This window comes from Mastigoproctus giganteus, chromosome 7, assembly GCF_048544385.1.
Source record: "Mastigoproctus giganteus isolate SK-2022 chromosome 7, ASM4854438v1, whole genome shotgun sequence".
Taxonomy (NCBI): Eukaryota; Metazoa; Arthropoda; class Arachnida; order Uropygi; family Thelyphonidae; genus Mastigoproctus; species Mastigoproctus giganteus.
In genome coordinates, this window is record NC_143581.1 from 18,330,273 (window position 1) to 18,350,767 (window position 20,495).

Consider the following 20,495-nt stretch of genomic DNA (forward strand, 5'->3'; position numbering starts at 1 on the left):
AACACGATCGAAAGACTTTGAGATGTCAAGAGCAACAGCTTGCGATTCACCGAACTTTTCCATTGAATTAGTCCATAAATGGGTAACATAATCCAGAATATCACCAGTGGATTGACACTGACGGAATCCATACTGGCGATCGTTGATCAGATGGAAGGTTTCTAGGTAGTTTAAAAGGTGGTGGTTAATTGATTTCTCCATTATTTTAGAAAGAGTAGAAGTAATTGCCATGGGTCGATAATTGGATGGGAGGGATTTGTCACCCTTTTTAGGAACTGGCTGGATATGAGCAAATTTCTAAGCAGAAGGAAAAACACCTTTGGAATAAGAAAGTGAAAAAAAAGGCGGCAAAGAACAGGAGTAAGTTCGGGAGCACAGGTTTTGAGAACAAGTGGAGAAATACCGTCAGGACCTGGAGCTTTCTGAGCATCAAGGTTTTTCAAAATGCTTCTGACATCCTTTTGACGGAAGACCACAGGAGGCATTGAATCGAGCGTGTTGGGAATGTTGGGAGGTGTTTTGCTAAGATCATTAATACATGAGATGGAATAAAAATGGGATGCTAGCAGCTCAGCTTTATCCTTAGCTGAACTGACAATAGAACATCTGGTTTTGACAGAGGTGGGAGCAGAGATGGGCAAAAGTTGCGGCCAATAGCTTTGGCAAGGGATCAGAATGATCGGCTAACCATTAGGGCAAGAAGCAAGTTTTCTACTCTAAACCTGTTCAAAATCTAGTTTGGACTGATTAATAACTGCTTTACAATTGTTGCGAGCTTTGGTGTGGGAAAACCAAGGTTTAGATAAAGTACGAGATTTTAAAGTGGAGTGTGGGATAAAGGATTCCATTCCTTCAAGAATAATTTCACTGACACGATCTGAGCAAATGTTGACATCAGAAGTTTTGAAACAGTAGTCCGACCAAGGAAAAGAAGAAAAGAAATCTCGCAGGTCATCCCATTTTGCATTCTTGTAATGGGAAACAACACGAGGTTGCGAATAGCCATTAGATAAAAGCTCCATTGGAGAAGAGACAATCAACAAGTTGTGGTCTGAGGTGCCTAAAGGACCACTCACTTCGACCGTGTACTTAGAAGGGTTGTTTGTGAGAAAAAGATCAAGCGTGTTGGCTGTATGATTAGGACTGTCCAGTATTCTTGTAGGTAAATGAACAACCAGTGCAAGGTCATTAGTAATTGCGAAAGCCTCAGCATCTCGACCACCTGGGTTTGTGTGACTAGAGAACAGAAACCAACTGGAGCTGTGAACATTAAAATCACCAAGGAAAATTACTTCACTGTTAGGAAAGTTGGACTGGAGAAAGTCAAGTTGCAAAGAGAGATTACTAACAGTCCCACCATCGTGAAGGTGCAAGCAGAGGATTTGGCTGTGACAGACCGACCGGGCTTCGCCGAAATTGGGTCCACTTGACTTGGGGGTCACCCGAATAGCAGTTTCATCAGCGTTTTAGACTCCCAGGTAGCAAGTACAGCTTGTCTGGAATATCTGAGAGAATGTCTGCGACAACCTTAAGGACCATTTAGTTTAGAAATGGAAGACGTACCTCTGTAATGTCTTTTAGAAGTGCTGATACTCTTCAGTGCTGATACTCTCCGTAGATGAATAATTATACAAATAAAATAAATAAATTATATTTAATAAATAGATTACATGTATCCACTTCCTCGTAGACAAGATCAGCGATCCAATGTACACCGGAATGGGAAACTCGCTGACCCCAAAAAATATCGAATCACCGCCCCAATCTTCGAGTGAGAGAATACAATATGTCCATATTTTAAAAACAATTTAAATGATTTGAGACCAAATAAATACATAGTGAATTCATGCTCTTAACATAAAAACTAATATTAAAATATAAAAAAATTAAGAATCCTATAAAAACCTTAAGAGACTGAAGAATTTTGTACTTCCCTGAAGCGAACGGGTCTTTCCGATCAGGGTCATGATATAGCATGGAGATTAGTTGCGATCCTGGCACATGCACGTGAAGGACCATGAATCTGAGATGGCGTAGGGGCGACGTACATTGACTGAATTTTGATGTGGTTTAATTTCAAGTGTCTACGAAATTAATAGTTTGGTGTAATCATATTGGATGCTGAGAATTTTTGCTTCATAGAATAGAAAGGTGTGGCCTTCACTGACCGCATGGAATGCGAGTTCCGAAGCCGAGGAGCGGGGTGAAAGGACAGATGTTGAATGTTGTCTCATTCCCGTATTGAGTGTACAACGAGTGGATCCCTAGTACGAGCTGTTGCAATCCTTGCAAGATACATTGTAGACTAAGTCATTTAATTGGAATGTGGAAGAGGATTGGACTTCGTGGTATTTTAGGGCAGCATTTAGTTTCGTTGTGGGTTTGGCTATGATTTTGAATTGTGTGTCTTTGAAAATACTATTTAGTTGTTTGAACCATCGTTCAATATACGGTAAAGTAATAAAATATTTGTTTATGTTATTATTGTTGATAACAAGAGAAGTTTTGCGTAATCAGTTTTTTGCTTGTATCCTTATATCCTCTATAATAGGTAGGGGGTAACCTCTATTTTGAAATCCGTTTTTTAGCTTTTGTCCTGTATGTTCCCCGCATCTGTGATGCAGAGTATATAGTCCAGATATCTACCATAATAGGTGATCCGCGGAATAAAGGGTGTTAAACGTATTGTTTCGATATTGGTAAGGTATATTTCTACAAGATTTAATCCCATGGGTAGGCCATAAAACTGTTTGAAGACTTTACCTAGGAAGTGATATAATTGGCTTCAGTTAAAAGTTTTATCAGAGCGAATATAACAGTAATCGGGAGTTTTGTATGGTTAATTGGTAGAGGGTCTTTGTTTAGCATGTCCCAGAAGATGTCCAGGGTGTATCAGACGTTCACGTTGGTATATAAAGTGGTGAAATCTAGGGAAAATAGGTTGTCTTTATCATTAAGCGTTTTATCTTTTAGGATGTTAAATAGCGAATCGTAGTTTTTTATTCCAAATTTTATGGTTTGTCAGAACGGTCTGACTATATTATGTGGGAAGCTAACGCTGAGAATGCAGAGTGTTTGTATGAAACGATGGGACGAATGGGGAAACCTGTCTTACGTAGTTTGACCTGGACAAAAAGTGTGTGTATTGTACGTTCTAGCTTTTAATTGATTTAACTGGGCCATCGTAATGTAATTATTTTTCGGTTGTCGTTAAATTCTTATTATATTGGTTGACTAAATTTGAAAAAGGTCCGGATTGACTTCTTCGTAAGTGGAAGTATCTGATACTATGGAATTTAATTTGTTGATATAATCTTGCTTGTCTAAAACTGCAACCGTATCGCCTTTGTCAGCTTTTTGTATCATGATATCTTTGTTTTTTTTTTTTTTTTTAAGGTCACGTTGCTGAGGTTTCTTTACTATTTAATTAGGGTTGTTCACTACCTGGTTTATCTGTTGAATGATTGTGTCTTTCTGAGGGACGTTCCGAAGTCCAAATTTGACGTCTATATAACAAGTTATTTCTTAGACAAATTGCGCGGGGGAATAGATGTAGTTTAAGCCTTTGGACAGAAGCGAAATTTGGTCACGGGTTAGGGAACTTTTAGAGAGATTTTTAATGGTTTTCAAGGTTGACCGATCATTCGGGGGAAGGTATTTTCTTAATTTATTACTGATGTTTTACTCGATGCAGATATTGCTGCTTGATAGAATAACGAAATCTCAGGGCGAGGTTGATGATACTACGCGATGTGATGTAAGCTAGTTTGTTTATGTCCGGTAAACCTTGTATTTACCGGAGTAATTAATTTATGTATTTTATTTGTGTGATTTGTGAACTTTTTCTATGGAGCCGTCCACAAATTGTTTTCTCTCGAAGTCCGTAATCAAGGATTTTTAAAACGATTAGCAGTAAAAATGATTTTAAAAAGTCAAATTAAAAGAGCAGAAATTAAAAACAATGAAGTTCACCCAAATAGGTTCACATTATTTTGAGGGAATTTTAAAACTGTGATCAAAAATAACAAATTTGACTTTTTTGAAATTTGTTTTTCCACCAGTTTAATGCAGAGGTTCCCAAACTTTCTCGGTTCACGACGCCCTTAGTATCCCAGTAACTTTTTCAAGGCACCCTAGGCCAAAAGAAAACCTAACACCAGTGGCGTAGCTACCATGTAAGCAGGCAAGGCAATTGCCTCCGGGACATTTAGGGGCCCGGCATCTTTGGCTGTCTCCTCTTTTTGCAATTTTCATTAATTAAGTAAGGGCCCCGAACATGTTCTTTGCCTCCGGGCCCGAAAAAGGGTAGCTACGCTACTGCCTAACACAGTGGTTTCGACATTTTAATAATCACATTATCTCTGTGTGTATATATAATATTAAAAAATATATGTTATATGATAGTTATTATAATAATATAATTATAAACAAAATTACAATTCATAATACAAATTACATATACTTATATAATAATTTTATTCTTTATGCAGAAGTACTAAACATCAATTATAGATCACCACAAAATTAAAAAGATACGGTACAATGGATACCGTACGCCTTTTTATAATGAAATAAATATATAAATTTCAAAAAAATAAATAAAAAATAAGTTTAAGTAAATTTAATTCAAATTACGTGTTACATGGCACCCATGGAATGTTATTGCGGCACCTCAATTGAAGATCACTGGCTTAATGAATCTTTTTGAGCTGAAATAAAGAAGTATCGACAGCTGGAAAGCATCACTGTTATCCCACGTGGTCTAGTGGTTAGGATACCTGGCTCTCACCCAGGAGGCCCGGGTTCGATTCCCGGCGTGGGAAAGTCTACTTTTAGAGAACATTTTTATCTCATTTGGGTATTCAACGATTCAATTTGTTTATCTAAAACTTTTGTACGCAACATAACGTCGATAGGATTGTTTTACAAAATTCCTTTAAATTAAATATCGTTCGTGTCTAGCTGATCATTACTTTGGTCTTTCCTCCATCTTTGGACGACTGTGTTTCCAAGTTGAATATTAAAAATTAATTAATTATATCCTTTTGCTCTATTTATATCATGTAAAGGTCCAAGGTAAGTAAAGAGTACTTTTGCAACTTTAAAACCTGCTCATTTGTTATTGATTACAGAAATGGCGACGCACTGTTGCGAAAACAGAATATTATTTTTTGGATGGAAAAAGTAGTCTTAGACATAAGTTAAGCTGAAATTTCGAATCAGGTTCGGCAACAATCCACCATGGATGCATTCGCTTTACGATTGGCATAAGTATATTTTAGCTACCGAATGTTTTAATCTCCAATTGCCATGTCGATAGGTGTGGTTCACAAATAAAATCGGTGGCAAGTTAGCTTGGCACGTATCAGTCTATTATGAGAAATCTGAACCACAATCCCATGTGGTCTAGTGGTTAGGATACCTGGCTTTCACCCAGGAGGCCCGGGTTCGATTCCCGGCATGGGAATGTTTTTTTTTTATTTATTTATTATGCACTGAGTTTCACCAAAGAAGACATGCCAATTTTAATCGCAACCTGGATTATAAAACTAGCTTCAAAAAACGCTTATTCTTTTGGAAATTCGAATGTTTCGATAATATTTCAAACACCGAGAAAATTGGTGATAAATACTTCAAATATCCGAGGCCAATTTCAAAAGAACAATTAATGATGCTACGTGATAATGTTAAGGGAAATTTTTAATTCAAGTCAGTTTTTTTTTCTTTTAATTTTTATATTTAGTGAACCAAGCAACTAATTTTCCGAATGAACCAATTGAACTCTCATTAAACCAATGTAAAGCTGCACAAATAAACAGTTGAGCTCCAAGAAAAAATGAGCTAAGGAATTATGTTCACTAAATATTTTTTAAAAGCGTTACAGATTTTGAAAAAATTTAAGACGAGTTCTAAAAAAGATTACTATATGCGTGTCTCATATGAATATTTTAAAATATCTACCGAGGAATAAATTTTCTTAGTAATCTGGCATTAAACATTAGTAATCTGGGAATCAAGATATTTTTCTAATCCAAATTCATTTTGTTATAATAGAATGGCTCCCCAAAATAAACTATTAACGCAACATTCTAATAAATCCTCTTCTTTCTATAGATAAATATTTAATATTTTTTCTCCATTAGAAAAAAAAAGTCAATTTTAATTTAATTTATTAATATCTAAGGTAACTCCAAGCAACTTCGCTAACATCCTCTTTTAGCCATTAATTCATTTAAAACTAGAAACACAAAAGCAGTGTATGTAATTGAAGTTTCGGTAAAAGTTCACGCGTTGTCATTTCCAGCTATTATTTACAGTGGCGTGTAGCTGGCGTTATTTAAGTCTCCTAAATATCTTTCCATTTTCTCCATTTACAATCTGATTTAATTACAAGTCTGAAAAGCTCATTTTCTGTGCTGTAACAGTGTAATTGGTCTGTTTACCGTGTCTGTTTGATTTGTAATTATACGTTATTTACCGGTATAAATCACGTGTAAGTTGTAATTTTCTTATTAAAGCTTTAAATCAGAACAAGCACAGTGTTTGCTTTTCCAGACTATTGTAAATAATTTTTCTTCCCGATTTGAAACCTGACAGATTTCAAAAATTTAAATTTTGTAAAATAAGTAAAATTTAACAAAGCCGATTTACAGATATTTATCATTAAGTGACGTAGTAGTTAAATGTTAAAACAATACTGTGGAGACTGAAATAACAGCTACACGCAACTGTAAACAATAGCTGGAAATAAGAAAGCGCAAATAATATTACAGCGGAAAATACCTCCAACCCTATAATTATATATCTACGACTGCACACTGCTGCCATCTTCCTAGTTTTAAGCGAATTACAGCCTGAAATGGAGGTTGGCTGAATTGCATGCAGTTACCTTAGCTATCTGAATCCTCTAATATTCGTATATATTCTTTTTAAAACAAAATACATATGATCTGCGAATGATTCCCGATCATTCGCGATTATCATCGAACTCCATAATCAAAGTATAATTATTTAACTTCTTTTCTTTTTTTTCTTTTTTTTTTTCGATTGGCACATAAGAAAGCAACAGTGCCATATTGCTCAAGTTTATTACTTCAGAAATATCTTGTTTATCTTAATTCTGTTGATTCAATTCATTGTTTTTGATAGCGCGTAAATACGAGAACATTTCTGCATTTTTGGTTTTCAAATGGGTTCGAAGATGGATAGCGTTTACTCTAGAAATGAATGCTTTATCTTAAAGTTCATTTGCTGAGTAAGAGCTGTGCTACATATGTTTTTCTTTCATAAGGGTTGATACTGAGCAGACACCGTAGACAGTTTGACGTATGTTCTTCGATTAGAATATTTTTCAAGAAAGCTGACAATCCAATCAGTGACTTACAGTTTACATACGCCTCTAGGCGTTAGGTGGCCAAATGTGATCCCCAGGGGCCCACTTTGGTGAGTAAGGGCTTGGCACACCCAGGGTTCTGAGCTGGATATCATCATTCTTCTCTTTCTTGGTGATTCCTTTCTACTTCTCTCTCTCTCTCTCTCTCTCTCTCTCTCTCTCTCTCTCTCAGGGTAACTCATAATTTTTTTTTTTTTTTTTTTGGCTGGTGCAGCATAAGCCTCAGACTTCCTTGCACCATATGGCTAATGATAATAATAACAATAACTAGGGGGCTCCGCCCCCTGCTTGCTTTACTCGTCAACCACCACGCACGCTTTTCTACGTAATATATAGAGGTATAACCGAGTAAGTCAAATACTTTCTACCTAAAAGACACACCTGTCGAAATGCACTGATTGATATCTAATCAGAAAATTACCTACACCGTGCTGCCACTTTATGAGGTACACCTACCTAGTAGCGTGTTCAGCCTGCTTTCGCCTTCAAAACAGCCAGAATTCGTCTAGGCATGGACCGAACAAGATGCTGAAAACATTGTGCAGGAATGGAGTACCATGCAGACATGAGTGTGTCACGCAGTTTCTTGAGATTTGACGGAGGTGTAGGCCTGCAGCGAACAGCCCTTTCCAGCTCATCCCAAAGATGTTCAATAGGATTGAGATCCATGAGTGGGCCACTGGAGCAAAGAAAAGTCATTGTCATGTTCCTGGAACCATTCCATAGTGATTCGGGCTTTCTGCACCGGCGCATTATCCTGCTGGAAGTAACCATCTGACTGAGGATGAACTGTCAACATGAACGGATGCACTTGGTCAGCAACGATGTTTAGGTACGATGTGGCATTCAGACATGAATCTATGGGTATCAATGGACCCAACGGGTGCCAAGAAAACATTCCCCACACCATAACACTGCCCCACCACCTTGCACAGTAGTCGTCAGACATGACAGGTTCTGCGCACCTCAGTTGTATTCTGACGTGATGTGCGACATTGTGGCCCGTTTGTTTGTTTGCACAATTCTAGCCACCCTCCTCTGACCTCTCTCATCAACAAGCGATTTTCTTCCACAGGAGTGCCGTTGAGAGGATGTTTTCTGTTCATTGCACCATTCTCGATACACCCTCGAAACTGTGGTGCGTAAAAAGTTCAGGAGAACGGCCGTTTCAGAGATGCTTTGTCCAGCACGTCTTGCACCTACTACCATGCCACGTTCGAAGTCTGTTAGATCACTCCTTTTCCCCATTCTTGCTACAAACCGTAGCAAGAATGGGGAAAAGCATTTACATTTGTACGCTTAACTGATACTAGAAAGGTTGTTCTGCTGCATTTATATCCACAACTGTGGTCATGTGACTTGCAACATTGTGGGACAAACCGTTTGTGTGCACAACAGGGGTGTACCTAATAAAGTGGCAGCACAGTGTATGCAATTATTTACCTGTGCATTTGTAGTGCGCGGCATGCTCAAGGTTGAATAAATATCACTATGTAATTATTTACCTGCATTTACATAGGTCATTTAGGAAAAGGCTTGGTAAAAATTCAGATCTTCGGTACCACTCCATACTTCGACTAAAAGTAAGGAAGAAGGCAGCGATTGGCAGGTGTCACTCACTGTTTAGCCCCGCCCCTATCCTCCTAGGTTGACATGCCTAGGATGTTACCTCCCCCCCTTTCTGCTGTTTTAAAATCAGGAACTTGTTTTCCGATTTTAAAACAGCGGGATGGGGGAATAGAAACCCTACCTAAGCTAAGTACACCCTGCCTCGACGATACAAAACAATCAGAAAAAAAATGCAATCACAATAATCACCCAATCACAGAACGCGACCGCACAATCACCACACCCACTGCGCGGTCGTAGAACGGAAAGTATTAAAAATAACAAATTTTTATTTTTGTTACTGTCTTTCAGTAAACAGAATAAACAATGAAAGAATTTGCATAATTAATAGATTTTAGCCAAAGGCCTTTTGCTTCGGGTTCCATAATGCACAAGGAATATTGTTGCATTTGAAAGAGCAGGACTAAAATATTTAACTGAAATATTTACAATCTATACAAATATTTAAAATATTTACAAAATACTAAACTATTTACAAATATACAATATTCATTAATATACAAAACACGTTACAATGGAACATAAAATGTTAGACAGTGAAGCACGTGCACAAGGTTAGTGAACGTTATAGAGGCAGTTGTCAATAATTAATTGCATTTGTAGTGACGTAATTGCCTCGCCCTCTTCTCCCATTGGCTCGAATAAATATCACTAGGAGGAAAACGTTTTTAATGTATATAGAGATAATAATAATAACTTACAATCCCCAATTGCGCTGTTATTCTAACATTCGATTCTAGTTTGAACCCTGGTTACAGCTGCGAAGTAGGCCTATTTTAGCAGATATAACCAATTCAAATTTACGGGTTTCCTTTGGTGATAACTTATGCACTGAGTTAACTTTGCATTAGAAATACCCTCCCCTCTTGTAGGAATGCACTGGTCTGAGACACTGGTGAAGGCTCAAAGTTGGGAACGGCTGATAAAAGATTGTAGTTCGCTCACGTGGCGATCAGTTTTTGAGTATCTGTTAGGAAGAATGGGTCGATGTTGAGATTTTTAGACTCTGAACGTGGAATAACTGTGGAAGCAGGACGTGCAGGTGCCACTATCTCGACAACAGCCAATATGGTTAAGTGCTCCAGTTCTGTGGTATCACGAGTCAACCGTTATTGGCTTAACAGCATTCGAACAACCAGCCAAATGTCACATGTGGGACACACCCGTGGTGAGCTTTGTGCGTATCATCTCTTAACACAACGACGCAGCATCGGACTATGCACGGGACATTGGCTCATATAGCTATGGAAGTTGACGGCCGTCATGGATATGCATGCTCACAGCGAGACACAAGAAACTGCACCTTGCATGCAGGCACGTCAGCACCAACACCGGCCCACGGACTTGTGTGGAAATCTGACGCCTGGGCTGATGAATTTCGGTTACAACTCTATTATGCTGATGGACGGATCCGCATTTGAAAAAAAAAACGACATGAGGCCATGGCACCTAATGCAACATACGTTCGTTTTCGGCAGGCTGGAGGCGGTGGTTTTATTGTTTGGGGACTCTGTTCGTGGCATGCTCTGGGTCCTCTAATTACTGTTAATTAACGGATCGATGGGAACGCCTACCTTTCTATCGTCGCCGATCCCTTCATGATGATAGTGTATCCTGACAACTCCAGCGTCTGTATATACTTATCACCACAAGGCATGCCAGGCTACTAACTGGTTTCAGGAAGATGACAATGATTTCTCCGTCCTCCCATGGCCGATCTACTCATCCAATCTCAATCCAATTGGGCATGTTTGTAACATACCGGACATTCCATGCTACGACCATCCACCCGACAATATGCAGGCATTACAGCACATGGGCGTCACTACCACAACCTTTTGGAGAAGTCCATGTCAGGATGACTCTACGAGGTAGACGTTGCTAATTCAAAGCGTATCACATAAATAGGCATTAATTGGATGAATTAAAAAGAAAGAAAGGTAGATCTTTTTCAAGCGCTCCTGCGTAGATCTTTTAAAAAGGAAATGCTGACCTAGTTATGCTTCCGGTGTCTCGTGTTTAAGCTTGGTTTGGGTGGACCTGCCTCGATCAATACCAAAAGTCCCTCAGTTTTCGAACTACAAATTGCTTAAGTTTATAAGATGAAATAAGCGTTCCACCACCCATTTTTATCATTTAATTTAATATATTTTTTATTAATATCCATTAAGAGAAATGTTCAGTTCCTTTCAAACATACGTCAAAATGAGAGTAGGTAAAAGAACGTAAATTCTTTAATCCCTTGAAAATTTTGAGTATTTTTATGTGGTTTATTAAAAATAACAAAAAAAAAAAAAAAATTATAATCACAAGCCGAGAATCGTGGATGGTATCTAGCGCTGTTACTGTCTTTCAGAAAACAGAATAAACGATGAAAGAATTTGCATAATTAAAATAAGAAAAAAAAAATCTTCGAATAAATAAATCAAAAAAAAAAAAAAAAAAAGATTCAAATAAACAAATGAAATTTAAAAGGAAGGCTAAGAATAAATAAACGAAAATTCCCACGCCGGGAATCGAACCCGGGCCTCCTGGGTGAGAGCCAGGTATCCTAACCACTAGACAACGTGGGATTCCTTTCAAACGACGCTATTCGTACATATATGAAAAATGTCTGAAAATTGTCCAAATGCGATACAACTGAATTTCTTTTTTTTTTTTTTCGTTTTTTTTTAAATGACCATCTTAGGTATTCGTTTAATCCTTCCCAAGGATTTTTTAATTTAACAAATACTTGAGAGAAATTCTACAGGCGGTTGGGAGTCATGCATTAGCTGCCTTTTTCTCTCATTCCGTACACCTTTCATTCAAGGGTACCGACTACTTATCTAACAGCGCGTTTCTTTGACAGTTTGTTGATGAGAAGAGGTGGAACTGTAGCCTGAATTATTATTTATTATTATTATTATTATCATTAGCTATATGGTGCAAGGAAGCCTGAGGCTTATGCTGCACCAGCCAAAAAAAAAAAAAAAAACCGAGTTACCCTGAGAGAGAGAAGAAGTAGAAGGGAATCACCAAGAAAGAGAATTACCTTTACCTGCCTATTGAAATTCTCTTTACTATAGACTACATGGAACTGTAGTGGGCTTATGTCATAATGTGACTTACACCAACCGATGAAATTGACTTTCATGGATTTCATTTAAAAAAATAATTTTAAAAATAAGAAAAATAAAGCCGAAACCGAGCGGTCAGGCGTGAGGGTGCATAAGTACGCGTGCCTTGAGTAACTGAGGGTCAAGCTCGTGACTGCTAAATACGTGCTGTTTCTTGTATTCTCTCTATCTTGTGAACTCCTTCGGGACGACCATGTGGTCGTCCCAGAGTATAAACAGAAATTTATTTATTCTGAATTTCTGCCTTTGTACTTGTTTTGTTTCCAGACTTGATCAGCACTAAAATTATTGTAATACACAGGGGAGTTCTTATGGAATGTGGCGCCCAGGTACAAATTGCAATTTGTCCCCCCCTTTAAAAATTTCTTAATATTTGTATGTAAGTTTCAGGCTTTAAGACACTCCTTGAACGTTGGTGCCCGGATGCAGAACACCTGTATTGCCCTCGGGACGGCTCGGCCCTGATTTCGTCAGTAAGCCGCGTGTACGTGAATGTACTGAGTTTTTTTTTTTTTTTTTTTTTTTGATAATAAAGCACTATTACATACAGAGAGAGGTCTCCTACGGACAGGGCACTTCGCACGGATTTTGCTGTGTGGTTGAAGCAATCCATGAAAGAATGCTTAAATGTAAGTATATTTATGGTATTTAGAGTAAGGAGCGTAACTGGGCATTATAGCCCCAGAGATTTTCGAAAGGCTCTTTTCCCCGGTTACAAAAACCGTATCATCCCAAGTTCCCAACCATCGGGCCACCTGCAGCAGCTATTTAAATATGTGATAGTTTCGGAACTGAAACGAGCAAAAAGCAGGAACTGTTATAATGCGAACCGAGAACATTTCGTTCCTGCGTCTAGCCACATTGCAGATTCATTCCTCCAACAAGCGCATGGCAACCAACATAATATCCAGCGCTTTAGCTACAATATACGGTGTGGGTAGATTATGTGGTATGTATAAAAAAAAAAATAATCATCCGATTTTAATAAAATTTTGGAGTGGCTATACAATATAATTTGTCTAGCCACTCTAAAGGAAGTAAATATAAAATTTTATATACACACACAAACAAAAAATAAATGTCCGATTTCAGTTGGTCCGATTTAAATGAAATTAGGGATGGCTTGATAAATCTCTCAAAAAGAACTAAATCTAAAATTCATCAAATCTACCCACTAGAAGTCAAGTTATTACACGCAGACGGATGGACAGACATGGTGAAAACAATCGAAGCTTTATGCATATATGCTAATGTGACAAAATTAATGACAGGAATATTTTTAAGGCACATCCAAATTATATTTCCCAAGGTCTCACGATATTTTCTTTCCTGGATACTCACTAAAATATATTGATGTGGGCCAGAACTACACGCTCAAATACAAGTGTGCGCGTTGAAATGAGTTCCACAACCCATTTTTATCATTTTGTTTAATACTTTTATTAATATCCATTAAGAGAAATGTTCAGTTCCCCGTTCAACCATATGTCAAAATGAGAATAGGTAAAAGAATGCAAAGCAAATTCTTTAATCTTTTGAAAATTTTAAGTATTTTTATGTAACTTACTAAAAATAATAACCAAAAAAGAAAAAAAATTATAATTATATTCACACGTCGAGAAGTCTGGGATGGTATCTAGTGCACTTACTGTCTTTCAGTAACCAGAATACGATGTTGATAATGAATATGAACTTCTTTCGTAGATATCAGAATTTGCATAATTCAAATAAAATTTCTTTAAATAATAAATAAATCGCATAAATAATTTCAAATAAACAACTGAAATACAAAGGAAGGCTAAAACAAAAAATAAAAATAAATAAAAAAGAAAACATTCCCACGCCGGGAATCGAACCCGGGCCTCCTGGGTGAAAGCCAGGTATCCTAACCACTAGACAACGTGGGATTGCTTTTCTTTTACTTGATTAATGCTACTCTTGCACATGTGAAAAAAATGCATATCGAAATTTTCTTTACTACATACGACGGGGAACTTACGTCATAATGTGACTTACACCAACCGATGGAATTGGCTTTCATGGATTATATAAAAAAAAAAAAAAAAAATTAGAACGACCAAACTTTTTACTGATATATGTACACGTTACGCCAAAAGTAGCTGCCTTCATTTAGCACTGTAACTTTTTACTAGGTTTACATAAAAGAAACGTTGTACTAGGAAAAAATTAGTACAAACCCCAAATTCTAGAAGTAATGCGGTACACATCTCAATGGCAATCAACCTCTTGCCAGATACAACATTGCACGGTTGATGCATGTGCGTAGATGGCTGCTGTGAACTATGCACCCAGAAATTTTGTTTTAGGCGGATGGGGTAGTTCATACGTTCCCCATTAGTAGCCAGGGGCGTATTCAGGGGTGGGCAGAGGGGGAATATGCCCTTCCTTAACCAAAAATTTTAAATTAAAGAAAAAGAACGCAGGAGGCGTTCTAAAAAAATAACTTAAAAGCCTGGTCGCCATACCCCCTTATGATGATACCTGGATACGCCACTGTTAGTAGCTTTTACATATGACATAATTTCAACATATGACAGTACAGTTATATAATATAAAAGAAAATGGTCTTTATCTCCCTCAGCACGCCCCTATACATATTAATTGACTAGCTATTAACCATTGGGTTTATGCTATAAAATAAAATGGTTTAAGAGCAAAATAAAATAAAACACACAAAACATCCCATGTTTAGTTTTTTCAGGATTGGCTGTTGACGAATTGCACAGCACGTCAGCCTACAATATGTACACCGATGTGTACATATTTCATTCGCGAACTTTTCATATCTTAGATATGAAAAGTCCGCGAATGAAAGTATTATTACAGTAATAATATGAGTAAATTACACTGAGTTTTAAACGAAATATAACTCCGTTTTCATGAATAACAATCATTTAAACATCACAGGATCACTACTGTGGCGGTGACCTTAGATGGAGAGGCATCATGACTACCCAAAACTAAGGATTCAGTAAATGGGGAAAGTAATTTTCTTTAACACCCAAATTACCTATGGCATCTCGCTATTAAGGATATTGGTCATCATGGAATGCTTCAACCGCTGGTTGACCTCGAATTTGCCTTTGAGATAACTCTACTGTCTTTTGCTGTTGCAATAACTATTAAATTGCAATTTTTAATACATTTAAGCCTCTGGTCATCTCAAATTCCAAAAACCATCCATCCATCATCTCGAATCTTTATAAAAACATATCATCTACATTCCACACAAACAGAAAACCTAATTAGATGTATTGCGTAGATTGGAGTGGTACTGATAGATATTGGTAGATAGGAGGGACATGATATCTGATGATTAACCCGTCCCCCAGGAGTTATTGTACAGTCCAACATGACTTGATTTCCACTAATTTATGGCCCAATTCCGACGTTCATTGGATACAAACAACTTAGCCTACATCTTTTCTATAAAAAAAAGTCCCTAAATTTAAGGTTATCAATTCTGGATTTATATAACACGGTTAAGGCAACGTTCCAATACTACTTCCCTTTCAAGAAGTATGTATTTCGTATTAGTATAAGAAGATATTCATAACATAAATAAGAAACTGTGATTGAAAAAGATAATAAACATATTCCCATGCCGGGAATCGAACCCGGGACTCTTGGGTGAGAGCCAAGTATCCTAACCACTAGACCACATGGGATCATGTTAGATAATATTAAATTACCAACTGATGAAATGCAACACACGGGCTGTATCAAAAAAAAAAAAAAAAAAATCAGCAGTCAAACTTTTTAAGACATTTTTTTATGTAATATCAAGAGACTTGAAAGAATATAATTAAGGATTTTCAAAATTCAATAACTTATATTCAATCTTCAATATCCATTTCAATATTCTCCCCTAAATACACGTTTAAATCTTTTCAAAAACAAGCTCAAAATGAGACCACATAAGATCTCGTTGTATTCGTATAATAATAGTAATTAGTAGCGATAAACTTGATTTTTAATTTGAAGAACTTCTGCAGGAGTCCTATCATTAATATGTCATTGCAGACAAAATTTTGAAATAAATAATAACGCTAAACACCCAACTGAGACAATAATGAAGATTTAAAAAGCGTCTCCCATTCCCGGAATTGCATCCGGGCTCCCCGGGTTAGTGATTTTGAATCAAAGGGCTTGAAAGTACTGTAACACGATAAATACACTGATCCGAAATGCCAGATTTCGGTAGTCTGGGGCCATAGCCTAGATATTTTTAAAACTCAAAAATTTATGGTCACCGGACCCTGGGACAGTAATCGCGCTGGTTAACCGACGAGCATGGGACTCCCTGGAGTAATTGAGCAATTGCACTCAAGTAACTAGGCCTCTCTAATATGAGGGAAAGTAAAAGATACTGTTGGATGAGCTTCATCGGTTGGCCGTTAAGGGATATCACTTTGCTGTTGTGATTCCCAATTGATCTGCACGTCACAATTAGAACCAGGACAGGTAAACGCTAAGATTTCAACAACAGTTCACTGAATCATGGGTGAAAATTATGTTCTCTTCACCAATTTAAAGTAATCTAACTTTTCACTGAAGTTGCACTAACGGTGTTCCCTTTTTATTTCTTCAGAAAGCTTGTATTGCGGTGTCACAATGGATAAAGTGGAATACAAATCAGTGATTCAGTCCCTCTTTCTGCAAGAGAAAACACCCAAAATAATCCAGGAAGAAATGGTTACGGTTTATGGAGAAGACTGTCATGTTCAGGTTACAGTATTGTTGCACATTGCTGTAAATGGTCAAAATGTAGAAGAACCTCGGTGCATGATGAAGAAATCCCAGAACGCCCAGCAACTGCTGTAACAGAAGAGAGTGTTGCAAAAATTAAGGCCTGGAACATCCGTATTAGCGTCAAAGAACTAGTTAGCTGCATAGCTGCAAAATAGTATAGGGTCTATGGAAAACATCATCCATCGACAGTTGCATATGAGTAAAAGTGTCTGCTAGGTGGGTTCTCAGACTTCTGACCCCTCACCAGAAGGAGGAAACGGCACAATGCGCACATGAAATGTTGTCGATGTGCCAGGAAAATCAAGAGTTTTTTCAACGCTAGTCACCATGGATAAAACTTGGATCCATCACTATGATCCAGAAGCTAAACAAATGTTAAAACAATGGAAGCATGCAGAATCACCCCCTCCCAAAATGGCAAAGATGCAACCAAGTGCTGGAGGTGATGCTGTCAGTTTTTTGGATCAGCATGGTGTAATACCAACAGGTTACCTTAAAAAGGGCTGTATCGTGAAGGCGAAGTATTATTCCAACTTCCTCATAAAGCTATGTGCTGCTATAATATATAAAAAAAAAAAGACTGGGAAAGCTCTCAAAAAGTGTGCGCCTGCTCCACGATAATGCCACTACGCGTTCCTCCCATGGTGCAGTGAAGAAGTATGCTCACGAATGTGGGTTTGAAATATTGTCACATCCTGTTTATTTCCCCAACCTTTCACCCTCAGATTTCTTCCTCTTTCCTGCCTTGAAGTCTTTTCTTCGTGGAAAACACTTTGCTGCTAATGATGAGGTGACTTCGGTTGCCGAATCGTGGTTAGAAGCAAGTATGGCCAGTTTTTTTCTACAAACCTGGCCTGCGAAAGTGTATTGAGAGGTGACAAAACTGGATCGAAATTATATCTGGTAAATATGTTGAAAAAAGTGTAATACAGCACATGGTGTTTGTTTCAACCTCCTATCACAACTACTTCTACATAGAAATCTTTTTTTGAATGCCCCTCATACATTTGCGTTTATATTCCAGATTAATTAGCAAACATCCTGTTCTCCGGAAAGGTATTAAAAAAATTCTTGGACCAGTTCGCAAACCAGTAGGAAGCTTTGTAATACTTTACACCTTAATTTTTTTTAATAGTCAACAGGATTTAAAATACTAGATAACGTAACAGTCTTAATTCTCACATTCAAACTCGCCTTTGCAACGAGCTGCCCTGGTACTGCATTACTTTCAAACAGATGGCTTCTCCAAAAGGTTAACTGGCCATTTGTTTAAAAGATGAGTTTACTGTGGCTGCGTGTTTCGGGACTAACTGGTCCCTCTTGAGATAGCAGGTGGTCTCTAGTGGCAAAACACGGAAAAATTCTTTAGGTTTTTTTTTTTTTTTTTTGATTTGGTAGTTGTTGGCGCATCGGCTTCTGTGGCCATATTGCACCTCCCAAGGTTTTTTTTTTTTTTTTTTTTGCAGTACTTTGATCCAAGCCCGAGGCGGGAATCGAACCCGCGACCTTTGGGTTGCCGGGTAGGTACTTTACCTACTCGGCTAGCCCGGTCGGCAAATTCTTTAGGTCTAAAGAATTGTTTCATGTGTTGCCCTATACAAAATCAGTTTTTTCCCCCAAAGTTTTAATGAAGCTCTCTGACTTATTCATACAGTTTAAATCACGTAAAAACAGATGAAAGGAGAAGATAGTAATTATAACTATTAATATATAAAATAGGCTCCTCTAAAACTGCTCAACCGCTAGGTCTCTAAAATCCGGCACCTCTCAATTTCCGAGGGTGCCAGATTTTAAAGATATGCCTCTACACGAATTAAAAAAAAAAAAAAAAACCCGGAGATCCCAGAGGAAACTTACTGTCATGATACACGAATAACTAGACAGAAAGTTAAAAAAAAAAAAAAAGAAAAAGAGGAATAAACCCCTGCTGCATTAGCACATATTGAGTCTGAAAATTACACGTGTTCTGTGGTCGGTTTGCCTGCTTGGGGGCAAAACTAGAATTTCCAGGAGAAAAAAAAAAAAAAAAAACCCTCCCCGTTCCCCGTCAGAGACAGAAACACTCGGCCACAGCTTGAAAAATACATCAGAAGTTCCTAAATCACCAACAGGGATGACACCAGGTTTTTCAAACAGGAGAAGTGTTCTAGCCATTAAATTGCCAGAGAACAAGTCAGATATATATTTTAACAGAATATTATTCTATCCTGTTGAAGAGTATAAAACGTAATTTGTTGCATTAATCTACGGCTGCTACACTATTAAATAATTTACTTATTAGCTTCATAAAATACAAAAAAAAAAATAAGAAATATAAATCTTTATAATGATGAAAATATATTCCAAATAATAATTTTCTAGCAATTTTTAGAATTATTAACAAAAATATTGCAATTTTGGAATGACGGGAGGAACGTGATACAATCCTGACATAAATTACTGTATTTGTATTCGTATCATTGATAAACCTAAGTTTAGGTCTATCAATGGAGTGCCACACAAAGGGTATGTAATGTGACTACCCTCTTCATAATAATTTCATATCTCATAGAGGTTCTTTTCAGTAAGATGGCTGACAGATACTGAAATCTGTGGTGCCTCCTTGAACACTTTTATAGCTTTGTATCTAAAGGGTTGGCCTTCGTTTGCAATGCCGGATTAAGGTATGGGTTAGCAGGGTTCTTGCCCAGACCGCCATTCTTTAGGGGGCGCCAAAAACAGAAGAACAATGAGGCAAAAATATATATACATCCTTAGTAAAGGGCGCCAAAAAATCTTTCTGCCCGGGGCGCGGAAATACCTTGGTCCGGGGCTGTTCTTTTATATCACAGTCGTGTCCGACTACTTTCGAAGGAAGATATCAATAGTTGGTCACGTCCTACACAAGCATTACGAGTTACACACAACTATAAATATGCTCGTAGGCAAGATGCCGCATCGACAGCGTTAATAGACTTCCGGCGCGGAATGATAATAGAGTGCCACACAAACACTCGGTCTGTATGTGATATTTCAGCGGATGAAGATCGCTAAGTCGACGATTGGTGATGTGATCTGAAAATGGAAGTGGTCTGGTGCTGAACCCGTCACAGAAATGATCCGGAAAACCTCCAAAGGTGACGAAACGTGACAGGAGAATCCTACAAAGAATCGTCCGCTCGGAATGCAGGTCGACGTTGTCGCAGCACGCACGCACGCACGCACGCACGCACACACACACACACACACACGATTGGGACACATGTCAACAAATGTACAGTAAGCAGGACGCTGCATGATATGGGTTACCACGGATGTGCAGCCGTCCACAAACCACTAATCACCCCTACTAATGAGTCGGCTCGAAAAACTGGTGGAGAATGTTCATGGAGACTAGGGGCTGTCATAAAAGATAAAGGTTTCAGCAAATGTTATTCGTTCTCTTTTAAATAAACTTTATTTGTAGGTAAGTAGGTGTGCGGATATTAATAGTAGGAAGACCAAGGAAGAAATAAAGATTAATCTAATCTACAAACAACTAGGACATTTGATTATTTTCTCAATTTCAGCCATTGTCATAGCGAATAGAACATCAGAAAATA

The 20,495-nt window shown here is 37.8% G+C and overlaps 5 non-coding genes across 5 annotated transcripts; 2 read left to right on the top strand and 3 right to left on the bottom strand.

Annotated features, from left to right (window-relative positions):
- Positions 1 to 4,751: 4,751 nt before the first annotated feature.
- Positions 4,752 to 4,823, top strand: TRNAE-CUC (transfer RNA glutamic acid (anticodon CUC)). Its single transcript has one exon. It is a non-coding gene; the product is annotated as a tRNA-Glu (tRNA).
- A 572-nt stretch (positions 4,824 to 5,395) lies between these two features.
- On the top strand, positions 5,396 to 5,467 carry TRNAE-UUC (transfer RNA glutamic acid (anticodon UUC)). Its single transcript has one exon. It is a non-coding gene; the product is annotated as a tRNA-Glu (tRNA).
- Positions 5,468 to 11,523: 6,056 nt separating this feature from the next.
- Positions 11,524 to 11,595, bottom strand: TRNAE-CUC (transfer RNA glutamic acid (anticodon CUC)). The gene has a single exon. It is a non-coding gene; the product is annotated as a tRNA-Glu (tRNA).
- Positions 11,596 to 13,976: 2,381 nt separating this feature from the next.
- On the bottom strand, positions 13,977 to 14,048 carry TRNAE-UUC (transfer RNA glutamic acid (anticodon UUC)). Its single transcript has one exon. It is a non-coding gene; the product is annotated as a tRNA-Glu (tRNA).
- Positions 14,049 to 15,758: 1,710 nt separating this feature from the next.
- Positions 15,759 to 15,830, bottom strand: TRNAE-CUC (transfer RNA glutamic acid (anticodon CUC)). The gene has a single exon. It is a non-coding gene; the product is annotated as a tRNA-Glu (tRNA).
- Positions 15,831 to 20,495: the final 4,665 nt, after the last annotated feature.